General features: G+C 41.8%; 1 long non-coding RNA gene across 1 annotated transcript in view; it reads left to right on the top strand.

Annotated features, from left to right (window-relative positions):
• Positions 1 to 5,947: 5,947 nt before the first annotated feature.
• The window catches only part of LOC144013165 (uncharacterized), a 28,951-nt gene continuing 17,441 nt past the window's right edge, over positions 5,948 to 17,457 (top strand). The window contains exons 1-2 of the long non-coding RNA XR_013282157.1: positions 5,948 to 6,101; positions 6,503 to 6,594. This is a non-coding gene — a long non-coding RNA (uncharacterized LOC144013165). The remainder of the gene's footprint in view (positions 6,102 to 6,502; positions 6,595 to 17,457) is intronic.

Genomic DNA, 17,457 nt, shown 5'->3' with positions numbered 1-17,457 from the left:
CCACAGTAATTAAATGATTTCTGTAAACCTCAATGAGACTGAACAGATATTCTGGCCCCACTCCTCATGAATAAACTTCTCCAGCTGTCTCTGGTTTTAAGGACACCTTCTCCATATGGCATGTTTCAGCTCCTTCCACAGATGTTTCGATAGGTTTTAAAAAAAGGCCGCACCGTTGTGGGTGCGAGACGGTCCCCAACTGACCACATCACATATATATGCATGGCTGACTACATCATCTACAAGTATCAGTACAGTTTACTGGTACGGCAATGTCATGTGCGGACCCGAGCGAGTCTATTTTCGCCTCCACAATTTTAAGCCCGGCGTACTCGGGCGTACTGCCATCCGATCACACTGATTTTAATGCAAATGTGGGATGTCGCTACGACTGGCTGTGTAAACGTACAATGGTGTCGACACAATTGCCAAAAGAAAGAAAACTCCACCACTGCCCACAGTTACACTGCGCCTTGCGCTAGACTTAGGGCCCTAGGCAGCACTTTTCACTCCAAATTCCTTGATAGTCTTGAGATTTCATTGTACCCTGCACAGTTTGAGGATATCCTGCGCCAGATGCAGCAACTCCAGAACATTACAGAGCCTCCTCAATCACAGTGGGGACAGTGTTCTTTTCTTGGTAAATTTCTGTAAACATTTAGCTGATATGACGTGCCAAAAACCTCCAGTTTGTCAATAAGCAGTTTGGCAAATAGCAGTCTTGTCACTTCCATGTAACTCGAGTGATGGTTGTGTCTTTTTGCTTTTAATGCAAGGGTGCCATTTACGTGTGTAAAATCAAAATGCAATGCACAGACATAAAGCTTTCATATTGTCTGAGTTACCGAAAGAAGATTTACGCTTTGTTCGCGATCAAATTGTGTCTGCAGTGTTAACAAAAATGGTTTGTAGATCTGCAAATCTTTCCAGAACAGTTCCTCCATGGCCCATGCCATCAAGGAAGTACCTAAAAGGAAGCGTAAATAACTCACTGGGGAACACAATCACCCATCCATTCCTTAATGCATCTTTAATGATTGACGAGCACATTTTTGCTTGTAAGATGTGAATTTGATACAGGTTTTCAGCATCAACACCATCTTTCTTTATTAAATGAACCATTTCACCCTCCCTGCATGAGCGCCTCTTACAGTGAGTTTCCAGCAGCGTAGACGCAGGAGTTTCAGCTCAAAGTGTTGCTGAACAGAACATGGCTCTCCATTCCCAACCTTATTAAAATCCACTTATAGTGGTCAGCAGAAAAAGCAGAGCAATAATCTGCTTGGAAGAGCGACTTTGGCCACTTTGCTCCAGCTATGCTGCCGATTGCAGTTTTGGACCGTGAGCCTATCTCTGCTTTAAGATCAAAGCCATTTATTATTTGTCAATTATATTGCAGTGTTTAATAGGTAAAAGGGGACCTGAGAAACATGACAAATGTTCACTTTTTGCCTTTGACCAGACCTTTTTAATCAGTAGAAATACAAAAAATCGGAAGGGGGGTTGATTTTACGGTCAAACGTGACATATATGCGCCGAGTGTGTGATTGTGTAAATCCCCTTGTTGGCAGAAAGACTCGTGTGAGTGACTTCCATCTTGTAGTAGTAGCAGCAAATGTTGTCTGGGACTTTGGCAGCTTTCTGAAGATTCGATGCTCTTTACAGCTCGGCACAGAGCGCCCAGTCCTCACTCTGAGGCGCAATCCTCTAATTACAAACAGTCTAGTTTGGTGCCAGAATGCTCTGGCACTCTTCATGCTAATCAGTGTAAGCGCCCACACTTTGGCCTTTGTAGCATCACGCAGCTGCTACAAAGTATTAGCTACAAAGTCCTGCTCTTTGGATGTTGTTCAGAAACTTGAGTCTCTGTGAGGAAGAAAAAAAAACACACACATCTTTGCTGCCAGCCGAGTGTGGATGTTGTTGTGAAGTGTTAGTGTCTGCTCCCTCGTGCTCGCATCTCTGCAACAGTTGAAACAACTGCACACAAAAAACACAGTTTCACCTCTTGAAGCTGCAAGGAGAAACAACATTAGCAGACACCATTTTAACCGTCAGTGGGCCACTGAATCGTAAACAGTGACAAAAAAAAACTGTAACAATGTTATCCATCCATCTGTGCATTTTGCGTACTGGTTATCCATATTAATGTCATGGGTAAGCTAGAACCAATAAGCTGACTTTGAGGTTTGTAACTTTGTATCTGTAAAGATGTGAGCCGTAACAGTGTTGATATTTGACTTTAATTTAAACCTACTTGGTATATTTAGTTGACATTTGTGGTGATAATAATTCTGCATCAATGACATGACATCATCTTTAGTAGATGTTTCCATCAAATGATGACATCAGGGAGTGATCGTCTCATTTCTGCTTCCTCCCGACTCGCTCTCCATCAATCTCATGGAATTTCTGGTGGGAAATGCGAGCATGTAAACAGAGGAGTGAGCAGCGACGACCTGGGATACAGGTGTCAAACTTTAGTCCTCGAGGGCCACTCTCCTGCAAGTTTCCCTCCTCCAACACACCGCACTCCACAAAGAGTGTTTGAGTTAAATTTCTAAACACAGTAGAGAAAATAATCAACAGTGGTGGGAGTCATGTTATTTAATCTTTCATGTTAAATTGCATTAACACTATGCAATGTTAGCCAATGTTGATTTCTGTTTTATTTTTTACTCACTTTTGATTTAATTTCACATTGATATTTTAACACTGTAGAAAGAGTTGCTTTAACACCAATTGTGATAAGGCCCAAATACATTCTGACAGTGTTACATTTTGTGTTGAATTAGCACTATGAAATTTTGTGAAGTTCCAAGTATTATTATTATTATTATTTGAGTGTTTTGAGGGGGGTTTACAACGGCGTATTAGGGCCACGTACAATTTTTAATTTTTTGTTTTAGGGTGCGGGGGCAATATGATGAGAAAAAAGTGGCAAATTTGCCAATTTATAAACGGCAACTATATTATTAATCTCTGCTAAAGCAATTAATATCTCCTTGTTTGAAAACCCAACCCAAAAGTACATTTTAAGGAGTGCTTCCTCCCTGTACTGCTTGGTAGAAACAAGGTTTTAATGCAGACTTAGAAGTAAAAAATGTTAAATGTGTCACGCCGCCACCTGCGTGACAGGCCTTTATTGTCATAGTCATGTTTCCTGTTTTATTTTGAATTTCTGATTCCCTTCGCACCCCAGGTCACTTGCCCTTCCTGCAGTTCACTAATTACCGGTCCCCGCCCATGATCATGTCCACCTGCCACCAATCAACCAAGACAATAAAAGCCACCTGCACTTTCCCCTCAGGGCCGAAGTGTCACACACAGTTAGTGCATGGAAGCGTCCCACAGTCCTGGAGTCCTTGTTCCTTGTTACTTGTTCCTGTTGCCTTGTTTTGCCTTGCTTTTGTGCCTTGTCTTGTTTTTGTGCCTTTTCCTCCAGTGGAGCGCCTTTTGTTACCCCTTTTGCCTTGTGCCTGTTTTTTCCTCCCTAGTGGAGCTCTTTTTGTTCTCCACCTTTTTGATTCCCCCTTTCTCCTCTCAGTGTGAGAGGAGACTGCTGCTGCCCGGCAATAAAACCTGTTGCCTCTGTGGCCTACCTTATCCTGCATCTGGGTCCTACCTCCTCTCGTCGTGACAGTACACTTCGGCCAGCATGGACCCAGCGGGAGTGTCCAACTTGGAGACCTGGCAGAGGCTTGAAGACATCGCCCGAGTCATTGCAGAGATAAAAGAGTTGATGGCTTTGGACCGTGGCGACTGGGGTGAAGGGTCGGACTGGCCTCAGAACCCCGAACCTCGTCTGCTGCAGCCTCTCGCCCCTGAACCTCGTCTGCTGGAGCCTCTCGCTCCTGAGCCTCGTCTGCTGGAGCCTCTCGCTCCTGAACCTCGTCTGCTGCAGCCTCTCGCCCCTGAACCTTGTCTGCTGCAGCCTCTCGCCCCTGAACCTCGTCTGTTGCAGCTTCTCGCCCCTGAACCTCGTCTGCTGCAACCTCTCGCCCCTGAACCTCGTCTGCTGCAACCTCTCGCCCCTGAACCTCGTCTGCTGCAACCTCTTGCCCCTGAACCTCGTCTGCTGCAACCTCTTGCCCCTGAACCTCGTCTGCTGCAGCCTCTCGCTCCTGAACCTCGTCGGCTGCCGCCTCTCGCCCCGGACCCTCGCCGGGCGCCGCCCAGGGTCCCGGAGCCTCGCCGGGCGCCGCCCAAAGTCCGGGAGCCTCGCCGGGCGCCGCCCAAAGTCCGGGAGCCTCGCCGGGCGCCGCCCAAAGTCCGGGAGCCTCGCCGGGCGCCGCCCAAAGTCCGGGAGCCTCGCCGGGCGCCGCCCAAAGTTCCGGAACCTCGCCGGGCGCCGCCCAAAGCTCCGGAACCTCGCCGGGAGCCGCCCAAAGCTCCGGAACCTCGCCGGGCGCCGCCCAAAGCTCCGGAACCTCGCCGGGCGCCGCCCAAAGCTCCGGAACCTCGCCGGGCGCCGCCCAAAGTTCCGGAACCTCGCCGGGCGCCGCCCAAAGTTCCGGAACCTCGCCGGGCGCCGCCCAAAGTTCCGGAACCTCGCCAGGCATCGCTCAAAGTCCCGGCGGCGCAAGCCCTGCGGCTGCCTTCACCTCTCGTTGGGCGTCGAGGACGCCCTCCTGACTGGCCCCGCTGGGACTCTCTCGTCGGGCTTCGCGGACGCCCTCCTGAACTGCTTTTTGTCTGTACGGATGGGTGGGCCGTGTTCCCACCTCCGTGCCCCCTTCCGCCCGCCCTTGTTTTTGGACTCTTTGGGTCGGATGGCCGTCAGGAGCCGGCCATTGAGGGGGGGGGTACTGTCACGCCGCCACCTGCGTGACAGGCCTTTATTGTCATAGTCATGTTTCCTGTTTTATTTTGAATTTCTGATTCCCTTCGCACCCCAGGTCACTTGCCCTTCCTGCAGTTCACTAATTACCGGTCCCCGCCCATGATCATGTCCACCTGCCACCAATCAACCAAGACAATAAAAGCCACCTGCACTTTCCCCTCAGGGCCGAAGTGTCACACACAGTTAGTGCATGGAAGCGTCCCACAGTCCTGGAGTCCTTGTTCCTTGTTACTTGTTCCTGTTGCCTTGTTTTGCCTTGCTTTTGTGCCTTGTCTTGTTTTTGTGCCTTTTCCTCCAGTGGAGCGCCTTTTGTTACCCCTTTTGCCTTGTGCCTGTTTTTTCCTCCCTAGTGGAGCTCTTTTTGTTCTCCACCTTTTTGATTCCCCCTTTCTCCTCTCAGTGTGAGAGGAGACTGCTGCTGCCCGGCAATAAAACCTGTTGCCTCTGTGGCCTACCTTATCCTGCATCTGGGTCCTACCTCCTCTCGTCGTGACAAAATGTATTTTTTTTTTTCTTAAATGAACACAACAGGGATTCTTGAGTTCCAGAGCAAATCTGCCATACTGTAAGTCAAACATCAGCCAGTGTTCACTAAACCATTAAGATGTGGTTATTTGTTTGAGGATATGGAAATCCTTTCCGGCATGCGACATAACATAACCCAATATTGTTCTAATAATATTTCCAACAACAGTCTGTGATGCAAATAGTTGTAAAGGTAGTGTAGGTCATTTGTGTAAAAAAAATTGTCCCCATCGCATAATGCAGTCTCGCAGTCAATGATGTACATGCACACTTTTTACACAAGGCTTGCATCTTTGAGTGATTTATGGCATCAGATGCGTAACACACGTCTCATTACCTCATGAAGATCATTCAGTCGGCTGCCACTGTCAGCAGAAGAACGTTTTCGAAAGCACAAAATCAAATGTGGCCTTTTCAAACAGTAACACGCCGCCTTTGTATCATTTCTTATTGTGTGGCCCACCAAGACTTTTCCGTGCCTGCTGTTTTGCATGCACTAGAGTGTTGCAGCCGGCCACTGAGCCAATAAACCAGCAAGCCAACGATTTTGCTCGCCTTCTCTTTTCTCTCCAGCCGACAGACAGCGGAGTAGCCGGCTTGCTTTTGCAGACTAATGGTTTATACTCTGCTCTCCAAGGCTGAAATGAACGGGAATGTTGTTTACCTCCAGCGCAGCGGGCCATCACAAAGAGCAACAGATAAAAACAGACACAATCTCCACTATGGGATTCAGGTAATTTTCTTCGAGGGTTAGACACGCTGGGGTAAAAATAATCTCATTGCATCATTCAGATGAAAAAATCCTTTATTTCACACAGACAAAATAAAACCTGACCATGTGTGACAGCATCAGAAATAGATTCTGATATAATTCAGGGCACGATGTGTAGGTGTTGTCCAAGGCACCAATATGAGGTTGAAATGAAGTGTACATGGTTAATAAAGCGTCACTGTGCCTCGTTAAATTAGCCAACAGAAAATGTCTAACTGGGTTACTACAATATTTTATGTGGAATCTCTTGTAATATTAATTTTGCTGCAAACATGGCACAGTAAGTAGGAACAGAATATTAAGACAGTTAAATCGGCTTGCTGATCACCCAACTGTGACACGGATTGATTTTTTCTTTTCAGCCAGGGAAGACGGGGGAGTAGTATGACATTTTGACTAGAGTTCATTTCTCTTCACAAAATGTTGAAGTCTATCATGCCATTATTGAAGCATGGTAAGTACAGAGCCTATGAAAAATCTACACACCCCTTTTCACAAAAAAAATTAGACCAAGATTATTATTTCAGAACTTTGTTTTAAATGTGGCCTACAACCCGTGCAATAGAATTAATGTATTAATTAATTAATCAATTTATTTATTTACTTATTTATTTATTAGAAAAGGGAATCAAAAATATGAATGTATGTATGTAATGTATTTGGTGTTAATCAGAGGCTCCCAGACCCCATTTATAAGAGCGTGTGTACACTTGTGCAACCACATACCAGTTGGTATTTGTTGTTGTTGTTGTTTTTTTGTCAATTGTTTATTTGTACTTGTTAAAACATTTGCCCATTTAAAATGTGTTGTACAGGTTATAGGTGTCATAACCTCATGGTGGACATTTTAAATATGAATTAGTATTAAAAAATGAGATTGCAGACTTTTTACATCCATTGTATAGCAGGCAAGTTGACCCTACTCATACAAAAAAAAAAAAAAAAATGTTGGGTAAAGAATGAAGAATGAATTTGAGGTAGTTAATTGGAGTAGTCTCACTCAAGTGTCATAAGACACCAACTGGGGTGTTTTCAGAAACACGGTTGATGTATTTAATTCCTTTCAGTGTCAGTTAGGCAGGGTGGCCCAGTATAATCACAGAAGGGGCCCAAGAACAAGTCACAATAAAGATGCAGTGGGAGGTCTATTCACAGGCCTTTCATAACATGTTTAAAGGCTGAATGATATTGCCAAGGTCGAAGGTCATGTGTTGGACCACAGTGTCAGCTGTACATTACAGCAGGGTCAAGAGTTCAAATGTAGTTCTGTTAAAATTCTCTTCTGTTGATGAGGAAGGTTTGTGCGGAAACGTATTGCTGCCACACCAAGAAAAAAAACAAGAGCCATATCACGTTTTAACATCATTTTAAGTTTGTATGCGGATCACACCGCCACCAGTTTTTGGCATGGTCAAGTGGTTTTTATTAACCACATTTGTGATATCAAAACAGGATAAACTACTAAAACTACTAAACTTTTTTTTTTTTTTTTAATCTTGACATACACATGTAATAAAACCAGGGGCGGGCATCGAGGCCGAAGTCCTGCAGGTTTGGAATCACTGTTCTACATTGGCCATCTCAGATGAGTGATGTACAATTGTAGGAAAGCCCAAAACAAACACACACACACACAAACAAACAAACAAACAAACAAACAAACACTTGACTGTGGTACAGGTCGCAGTGAGGCTAAGTGAGGTACAGATCTACATCAACATCAAGAAGTGCCAGATCTTTTGAGAAACCAGGTCATGTTGGGTTCGCCTCTTGCTTCTACTACAGTGGCAGACAGCAAGGCAAACAACAGGAAGATACCATGAAAAGATGTAAATGTCAGTCACAGAAACCATCAGCAATGGCAAGCAGACAAGAGATGGGGGGAAATGGAAAACTGTGATAGGTACAACTTTGGCTGGCTTGTGCTGGCAAAAGTTGTAGTTGTCAGTGACCTTCATGAGGCCGTCAAGCGTTTGGCTAAACTGATACACTCATGCCCACCCCCACCACTTCCCGGTTATATTCATGAATTTATGACCTTTCATGAAACAAACCCTTTTCAATATCTGCTTTTGCCCCAAGCTATGATGTTAGTTTAGATGAGCTGATTTTTCATGGTGCAAAAAGAGCATAGTGAGAACATTTATTGAAGTGAAATTTTCTTCACTGCACTTGTCGGCTGACAGGTCATCGTCAGGGTCATCAAGGACCCTCCAGATAGGACGTAACCTTTTCAACTGCCCCATCCCCGCCCTTCAATAATCAGTCTCAGCTCATTATAGTTCTCCAAGTTATTACTATTTCTGGCACTATGGACAACAAAACAGATTTTTGCCTCCGGCTGATGCATTTGTACATATCACCACACTTCGACAAATGCAGTAGAAAACTAAGCATGTGCACTTTGGATAGATGGACTGACAAACCCATAATTGTAACAAGCAGTGAAGCGTAAAAACAACAAACTTCATGATGATTACATTACTGTAAATTATTTCCCATTTTTGTTCTCTGCTCTGTGCTTTACATTGATTTGATTTTTAAATCCAATAATGCTAATGATTTAATCATTAAAATTGCTGAATTTGTGTATTTCCCGTTCAAATACTAGAGTCATCTTCGTGCCTCACATTAATTGACAGAGGCAGTTATTGACGTGTCCTTACACAAGAGATAGTGCTGTTTCTCTTGATATGGCCAAAAGTGCACGGTGGAGCCAAGAAGTACCGTGGCGCTGCCGACAGGTGGCAGTGCTGAGCTCCATTGCTGCAATGTGTAGAAGAAGCACGACACTCTTCTGGTATAAAATCTCTAACCACTAGAGGGAGCTTCGGTTGCCCAGCGATCTCTGCGGCAACTGTTTGGCTCCTTTAAATTCATCATAACTTGAATTCTTTAACGATTTGGACACGGATTGGTTTGTTACAAACATCAGACATGCATTTATAATATTAAATGTAGATATTTCATAATCAGTCTTTCATAACCTTAAATCATTAAATAGAAAAGCAAGACAAAATGTTTAATTAAAAAAAACAAAAAAAAAGAGCTCAGCAAAGAAACAGCAACAACAACAACAATGAACTTGACCTCATATTAGATATTCCTTTGTGTCTAACATTGTTGAACAATGTGACTGAAGATTTGAAAACAGTCACAAATGCAGTTTTGACCTTATTTGAAACACATGTTTCAATTAAGGTCTAATTTGAAATCTAAGCTTATCTTCTATTTTGGGTTCATATTTTTTTGTATCTGACTCCTTGAGAGGAGCTGCTGAAAGGTTTGGATCCCTTTTGGATCCACATTCAGAACAGTTGGAACAGCGCCTGGTTGGGAACCACCAGCTCCACCTTCAACATTCATTAAATCATCAACATAACCTTTTAGAACACATGTTGTGTGGTCTTTGCTGGTCAACTAAATATAGTCTGCAGCAGCACAGTATACGTCTCACAGTCATTTCAGGGTTAACACGACCAAACTTGGCTGTGTGAAAGCTATTATAACGTAAAATGCAAATGTGATCATGTTGGTGAGGTCCCAAGGTAACTCTGACATTAGCAAGTCTGTGTGAATATAATTAGCATATCTTCTTTTCGCCGCTTTGCTGAATTGGCTGCAAATTGGTGAGTGGGATATTAAAGCATGAGCATATTTATCATGCTGATTATTACTGCAGTGTGAACGTTATAAATTAGATTTATTTTTTGTGTTTGAAATGACTAACTGTCTATTTTTGGCAGAGTTGTACAGTCCGATAAAAAAATTCAAGAATTTTATAGCAGATTGGGTCATCAATAGTAGAGCCACTGGTTCAATGAAACCAAAGAAATTGAGTAGTATTGTTTTTACATCATATAAGTTAGCCTTAAGACTTTACACTTATTCCCCCTGATGATTGGTCATTATTATCTTGTTGTGGGAATGCAAGCATTCCCACATATGTTATTGTGATTCATATTCTCCACACTTTTCTGCTGCATAACCACTCCCACATAATACTTCCAATTTACGCTGTTCAAATTGCAACTAGCTTAAAAGATTCACGCCTCCCGGGGTATATATCGTCTGATTCCATATTACTAACAGTATTTGCACAATTTAATTTGTAATATCAACTTTTCCCCATTCATTTTCAATGGGACAGACATTGAACTTTTTCTAAGTCTCACTTTCGGTGGCACAGTTGGTAAAGTGCATTGTCCAGTAACCAGGAGGTCATAATTCATCTCTCCATTTACTTCATAAGCATTCCACATGCATTCATATCTTAGCATTCAGCTATTAGCATTCAGCTTTCAGCATTCCCACGCAATTTCTCCAGAAATTGCACTTAGTCTAGTTGCATAATAAATTACCAAACTTTTTTTTTTTTTCGTGGCAATTCAAGGCCTGTCTGGAACAGGGTTTTGAATGAAGAATGCAATGTCTGGTGAAGTCAATTGGTCGCAGGTTTGATGCCGTTATTGCAAGTAAGGGTTATGCCACCAAATAATAAAATCTATTCACTTTAATGTAATTTAGTAATGTCGGTTCCAATACTTTTGCTCATTTAAAAAGTGGATGTCTTCAAACAAACGTTGGTCTGTCCTGAGTTGTTTAACACATCTATATTAATGAGAGTAAACTTTTGTCTCATATTCATCTTTTGGTCTGAAACCCAAATGCCTTTGGTATACTGTACAACAAAAACAAGGACTTACCTTGCCTTTCCAATACCTTTGGAGGGAACTGTATGAAATAAGTTTTAATAGTATATTGAATTTTTTTTTTCTTTTTTTTTCTTGTCGCTTTTTTTTAGTTGTCCTCTGAAGGTCACAGCTCCTTTTGTCTCTGCTCTGTGCACAGGTACTTGGTACAGGTACTTTATATGCATGTGAATGGCAGTTGATCTAAACGCAGTGAAAAGATGCTGGGAAGATGGTGCGTGAATTTCTTGCTTCAAATTGTTATTTTGTGCTCGGGTGAGCATGTGCAGATACGCAGACCTGCCTAAATTTGTTCAACCGCCACTTGCATGAAAATGTGGATGTTCGTCCGTAAAGAAATGGCAGCACAGCAGTGCATGTTGGTTAACTTTACGCTCCACGCTGTGCTAAACGCACACGTACGCACGCAAACAGGCAGTCGCACGCTTCAGTTGCGTCACGGTTGCCTTTGTCGCCCCTCCTCGCTTTATGAACCTGTTTGTCCTTGCTATACACACACCAACACAAACAAAACATCACATTGTCACATGACACCACATGCTAACATGTATTAGGATATAAAGACAAGTAAAGAAGCTACGGCTACACTCCTTCACGCTAACACATCTACACACGTGTACATTTCTTAGCTCCTGAAGAGCAGACACTCGCACCCCTGCTCTGTGACTCTCACAGCAGGACTCATCTGTCACCATACATACAGATATAAAACATGGGGATTTAAAATAATGATCAAGTTCTGTGTGTATGTGTGCGTGTGTGCCGGGGTGTGTGTGTCAGAGGGGGCTGGGGCGCGTTAAACGATCAAGAAGTAGGAGTGGGGCTCTTGTAACCATGGTGAAGAAATAGTTGTCATGGTAACTCACAGAGCCCAGGTCAGCGGCTCAAGGAATGTGCATGTCGTTTGCATGTGTGCGCGCGCACACTCACACGCACACTCACACTTTCCCCCCGTCTATTTCCCCTAAGTTATCCACTTTATATTAATTCACACAACTATGACCAATACACGGACTGCTTGCAATTGTGTTTCATGTGCAAAACTGTTCGTTTGTTGTCATTTTGAGCATGTGGATATCACACTGATGTAATATTAAAACACTACAGAAACAACAAAGTCAGAAAGTTTTCAAAACCCAAAACAAAAGTTAAAGGGAGAGTTTGCACTTTTCAAAGAAGTCAACTAACTTTATTTTTATCGGGCTGTCACAACAGCTGCTGCAGTATCAAGCACGTAACACAACAAATACCATAAAACATTAACATTAATACAACCATAAACCTTTTTTTTTTTTTTTTTTTTTTTTTTGCAAATTTTACAAAATTATTTACATTATTTTTGGCCCCGTCTTTTGCCTCTAATTTCCATCTGCATTGTTTTACTTTCTGTTTACTTCAAACCAAAGGAAAAACTAAAACAAAAGCTGGACACTGACTTGCTGCTGTCATACACATTTCCGCTGCATTTGATCGAGTACTTTGTGACATTTCACATTTGTTCCATCCATCCATCCATCCATCCATCCATCCATCCATCCATCCATCCATCCATCCATCCATCCATCCATCCATCCATCCATCCGTCATCTGAACCGCAATGTATCAGATTAATATGCTCACAGCTGCTCACCATGTCACGATTCTCAATCATATAATCACCATGCCAGACAATACATATATATATATATATATATATATATATATATTTTTTATTTTTTATTTTTTTTAAATAAGTATGGTACCAAGTGGTCCGCAGACCAGGACTAGGTCGTTGACATTTGGTTGAGGACAACATAGTTGAAGTAAGTGTAATTCTTAAAAATGGTCTTCTTCTTGTAAACTCAATTAGAAGACTTTTGAAGAAATTTTGGTATGGTTTGCGTCCATTTCAGATGTAATGCACTTCTTAGCACAATGACACCTTGGGATTGGTACCAGCTCACCCATGCCCCGAATGAGAACAAGCATTTTAAAAATGGTTGATGGGTGAATGAACGAGTGGAAGTGTTTCAGTCACTGAAGGTGTTGTGGTTGTCTCGCCTGACATCAGGCTCTAGTTGCCATTATATTCCAATGAATCTAATTGTACAGTAAATGTGAAAGGTTGTCCGATTCCATTTGCATTTAATTGACTGGCGACCAGTCCAGATTTCTAATGGACAAATCTTCTTTTAATACAAACTCAGCTAAAATAGCCTCCAACTCCATCCCTTGTGCAAGACAAGTGGAATAGATAATGGATGGATAGCTGATTTGGCTTAACTGGGGCACCTTGGATGTAACATTGAGGATCAGCAGATACTGATGTTGTTTACAGCAAAACATCAAAACAACTGAGTTTTGTCTGACCTTCTTCTCTTACATTGTTCTTGTCGGTCCTCAAGTTTCCCTGCTCGTTCTCTGTCTGCAGGTGACTGCAGGTGACTTTCCTCTCCAACTTTGTTTTTGTATGTCCTCAAGTTTCCCTGCTAGTTCCCTGAATGCAGGTGACTGCAAAGTGTTTTAATCAGCGGGAGGATGTCGCAGCTCTCAATTTACTCAGCTGATGAAATTTGTCTTTGGGAAAATGGATTCAAAGGTTTATTTTTTCTGACAGGTAATCAGTAACATTACTTTAGGTCTTTTTTGGGGAGAAGACACATGCTCTATTTTTACTCCAAGTTCTCCACCAATGTTCAGTTGCAGCTAGAATTTCAACAGCAACAGACTCTAAATTGTCAGTATAAGGAATGAGTGTGAATATACATATTATATATATATATATATATATATATATATATATATATATATATATTTTTTTTTTTTTTATTTTTTTTTTTTTTTATTTTTTTTTATTAGTGCCTTGTGATTTGGTATTGACTGTTGACCAGTTCATGGTGTACCCCACTGGCTGGGATAAGCTCCATCACACCCATGAGTGAGGCTAAAAAGTACATAGAATGGATGGATGGAAATGCATGCGACTGATTGGTGACCAGTCCAGAGTGTAGTCTACCTTTCGTCCAAAGTCATTTGAGATAGACTCCAGCTCCCCAAATTGCCCGTAGTGCCCCTTGATCTCTACCCTGTAGTGTGATTTTGTCTCAGCGTGCCTTCAGACAGGATTGTCCGAGAGGTGGATTACAGTGAAGACTGGACAGCTACTCGAAAATCATGTGATCAAGCATACAGTTAACAACGAGCTTTACAAATGTTAAATGGATGGCGACTAAGAGATGTCTTTCATCAGCTGTCCTCTAAATTGAATTGTTGGGAAGAGTGATGAGCTATTCCTTTGTGTCTGCAGAGGAGGACACCTTCTCTCCTCACCCGCTGTTCGCTGTGCTTTCAAAAAGTCAATTTTTCTGAAATGGAGAAAGGCAGGCTCATTTTAAGATTGATGGCCATGGATCTTTGAAATCTCATTAAAGATAGCGAATGGATTCTGGGGCCCCCAGGGGCACAAACTTGCTGTAGCTATAAAATACCCCACCCCAAACACCACCCCCACAAAACATCAAGTTAAAAAAAAAATAAAAAAAATCTGAATTGTGAAGTTTGTTTCTCACAGAAGCTCACCGAAGAGGGCCAGGAGAAAGCAACTCAAACTATATTTTTTTTCTTAATTTAAAAATGAATATTGCTGCCTTTAAGTAATCAGAATTTTAATATTAAAATCATAGAGCATCTGCAGCATTAAAACAGGAATAACTAGATATTTTTCATTTTACAATGCATTTCAATTTTATTCAGACATGCTGTGTTTCCGTCAGCAGACATGGACACACATTGTTCTCCAGGCTGAATGGCAATGTGATGAAACCGTGATTGTGGAACAGTGCCATGCATGTCCTCACTGTCCTCACAACTTTATAAGTCACCACAACTGTTGTCTCAAGCTATTTTTGTGGCAATATTGTCGTTCTGAGCCTTCGAGTAAAAATTGCAATGGGAAAGCATCTGACTGGTTAAAAATGAGTTGTTGTTGTTTTAAATAAAAAGTATAATTTTAATAAATACGTACATAAATAAATAATAATGAAAAATAGTCTTTCTGCAGTAACCTCTGGCTGACTGTTGCGTCCAGCTGAGATTTAATTGCAATGAGCAGATCAAATGAGGAAATAATAATGAGATCATGAGGATTTGAACAAAGGATGCTTTGTCACATTTGTCTCAAGAAATTAGATTTAACAAAGCTTGTTGCCCGAATGGATGTGAAATGAGATCCTTTTCAGCCCTGTTCCACATGTTTCCCTTGATGATAGAAGAGGTCTTTAGCCTTTTTTGTCACTCATATTGTCTTCTTAGATGTTTGCCCTTGAGAGTAAGTGAGGAAACAAGCTAATGTATGTGACTAATTTATTTTGCCTCGGCACTTGCCTCTTGTTCTTTTTCTGAGTTTTCCAAAAATAATCTTTTGTTTTGTTTGAAATCATTTAAAATGTTGTCCATGTGTCCATTTGGTTATCTCAAATGACGTCAGCAACAAAGTCAAGGAATTATTATGCCTCATCATTCATATGGTTGTGGTTGTAAACGTATCATTCATTTATGATTACTTGACTCTGTCATATGTAACCCTGTTGTCTCTCTGAAGACTAAAGCTTGTCAGTGGATGTGTGCTTGTTTGTCAGATTAAAAAATAAATTAGCATACCCTTTTATCCCCATGAATTCATACCAACCATGCCCTTGTCAAAATATCCAAACAGTGCTTTGTTTTTAGGAAGTTACTGCAATGCTATTTTTCCATTACTCGTGATGGGATTAATATAACTAAAATGTCCAAACAGATCAGAGGCATTTACAGAATCCCTGGGGTCTCCACCTCCAGGAAAGAGCCTCCTAGAATGTGTGCAGTTAGAAACGGGCATTTGTTTGGGCATGAGCACCAGTTGACTAGCTGAAAACAAACCAACATCAGCGAGTTCTCCAACGGCTGATGTGTCATTACAATGACTTTTTAGAGTTGTGTGGTTGGCATGGAGCAATATTGGCCATCTGTCAGAGATGGGTTCCACCAGCCAGTAAGGGGCTCCTTTGTGGGTATTTCTGGCAGCCACACGTTCCAGTTTTGAAGCTTCATTGATATGGGCCAACCTCAGCTCTCCCCCGGGGCCCTTTTTAGTATGGGGCCCTGGGCAATTGCCTGCCTTGCCATCTTCTGCTACAGATACCCAACACGACTGGGCTAATGTATTATATAACTTGATGCAATTCGGTATACCCACGATTAAATGAGAGCGAGTGAGGCTTTACTATATCTGCTCTACATACTCCAAAAAAGATATAAGATTGTTATCTGGAACACACCAATTAGCTTTTTGTGAAGTCTAAAATATTACAAATGAATATGCCTGTGAAATTTCAAACAGCACATTTTTGTTGTTGTTTGTTTTTACAAAGAAAGGAACAACTTATTACCAAGAAATGACATGTGCCACCCCACTCCCTTAGTATCTTCCCCCTAACCATTTAACCATTTGGCTATATCTGTCTGTAATATGCATGTTGGATTGGAGCCGTTGCATGAGAGGAGGTATAAAATTATATACATATTTCATATGCTGCCTTGTCACCATGTTGACTGGTTGACCTTTTTGTAAAGATAATATTCAATTCAATTTATATTCTGGACTCAAGGTCCACAAAAGACACACTGTAACAAATTGACTGTAGAATTTACAAGAAACAACTGGCAAAAAAGTTCCCAGCTAATTCTTGTAAAATCTCAGTATATTACTGTATTTATTTATTTTTATTTAGTATTTACTATATATAAATTACAGTTACTTACTGTACAGTACTGTATTTACTTTTACATCAATTCACTTGTATTTATATGTAATATGTCGTTGTAAAAGCCATCCATCCATTTTCTTCACCACATATTCCTCAAAATGGTTGCTGGAGCCTATCCCAGCTGGCTTCAAGGAGTGAAGTGGAGCCATGCATGTTTTTGGAATGTGGGAGGGGACCAGAGAACCTGGAGAAAACCCACACAGGCACAGGGAGAACATGCAAACTTCACCCTGGAAGGCCAAAGCCCGGACTCGATCTCACACCCTCAGCACTGGGAGGCGGATGTGCTAACCAGTCACCCACTGTGTCACCCTCATAAAATCAATCGTCGTTCTGCAGCCAAGTGCATAACTGAATGTTAGCTGTAATGCGTGTTTATTGGAGAAATTCGATGTGAAGATGATGCAAACTATTACTCGCGTTGAATTCTTGTCCTTGCTCCGGTGACAGTACAGGGTCCGCTAATTGCTTCTTCTCTTATAGAGATACCTAAAACCCGACAATCTTTACAGTACTGCATTGCTAAGTTATTTTGACTTTATTACTTTTTATTTCAGGTATTGTCGTTCAATGACGTATGCTAAAATCCTAATGAACACTGCCATAAACGTTAATTGACGTTTACTAAGGTTTTTATTTTTTATTTTTTTCCCCCCTCTCTCTCTCTCTTTGTGCAGCACTGCCTGCTCAATGGGTTGTGGAATCAAAAACACCCACTAACTATGGCCAGCAGATGGCAGCATTGTATCTTTTTTTTTCAATGGGCTGACGGTATATGAAATTACAATGAAACATGACTGATATGATGAAATTGAACATTTT

This window comes from Festucalex cinctus, chromosome 2, assembly GCF_051991245.1.
Source record: "Festucalex cinctus isolate MCC-2025b chromosome 2, RoL_Fcin_1.0, whole genome shotgun sequence".
NCBI classification, from domain to species: domain Eukaryota; kingdom Metazoa; phylum Chordata; class Actinopteri; order Syngnathiformes; family Syngnathidae; genus Festucalex; species Festucalex cinctus.
Note: the sequence above shows the minus strand (reverse complement) of the source record. Positions and strands in the feature narration are given on the sequence as shown.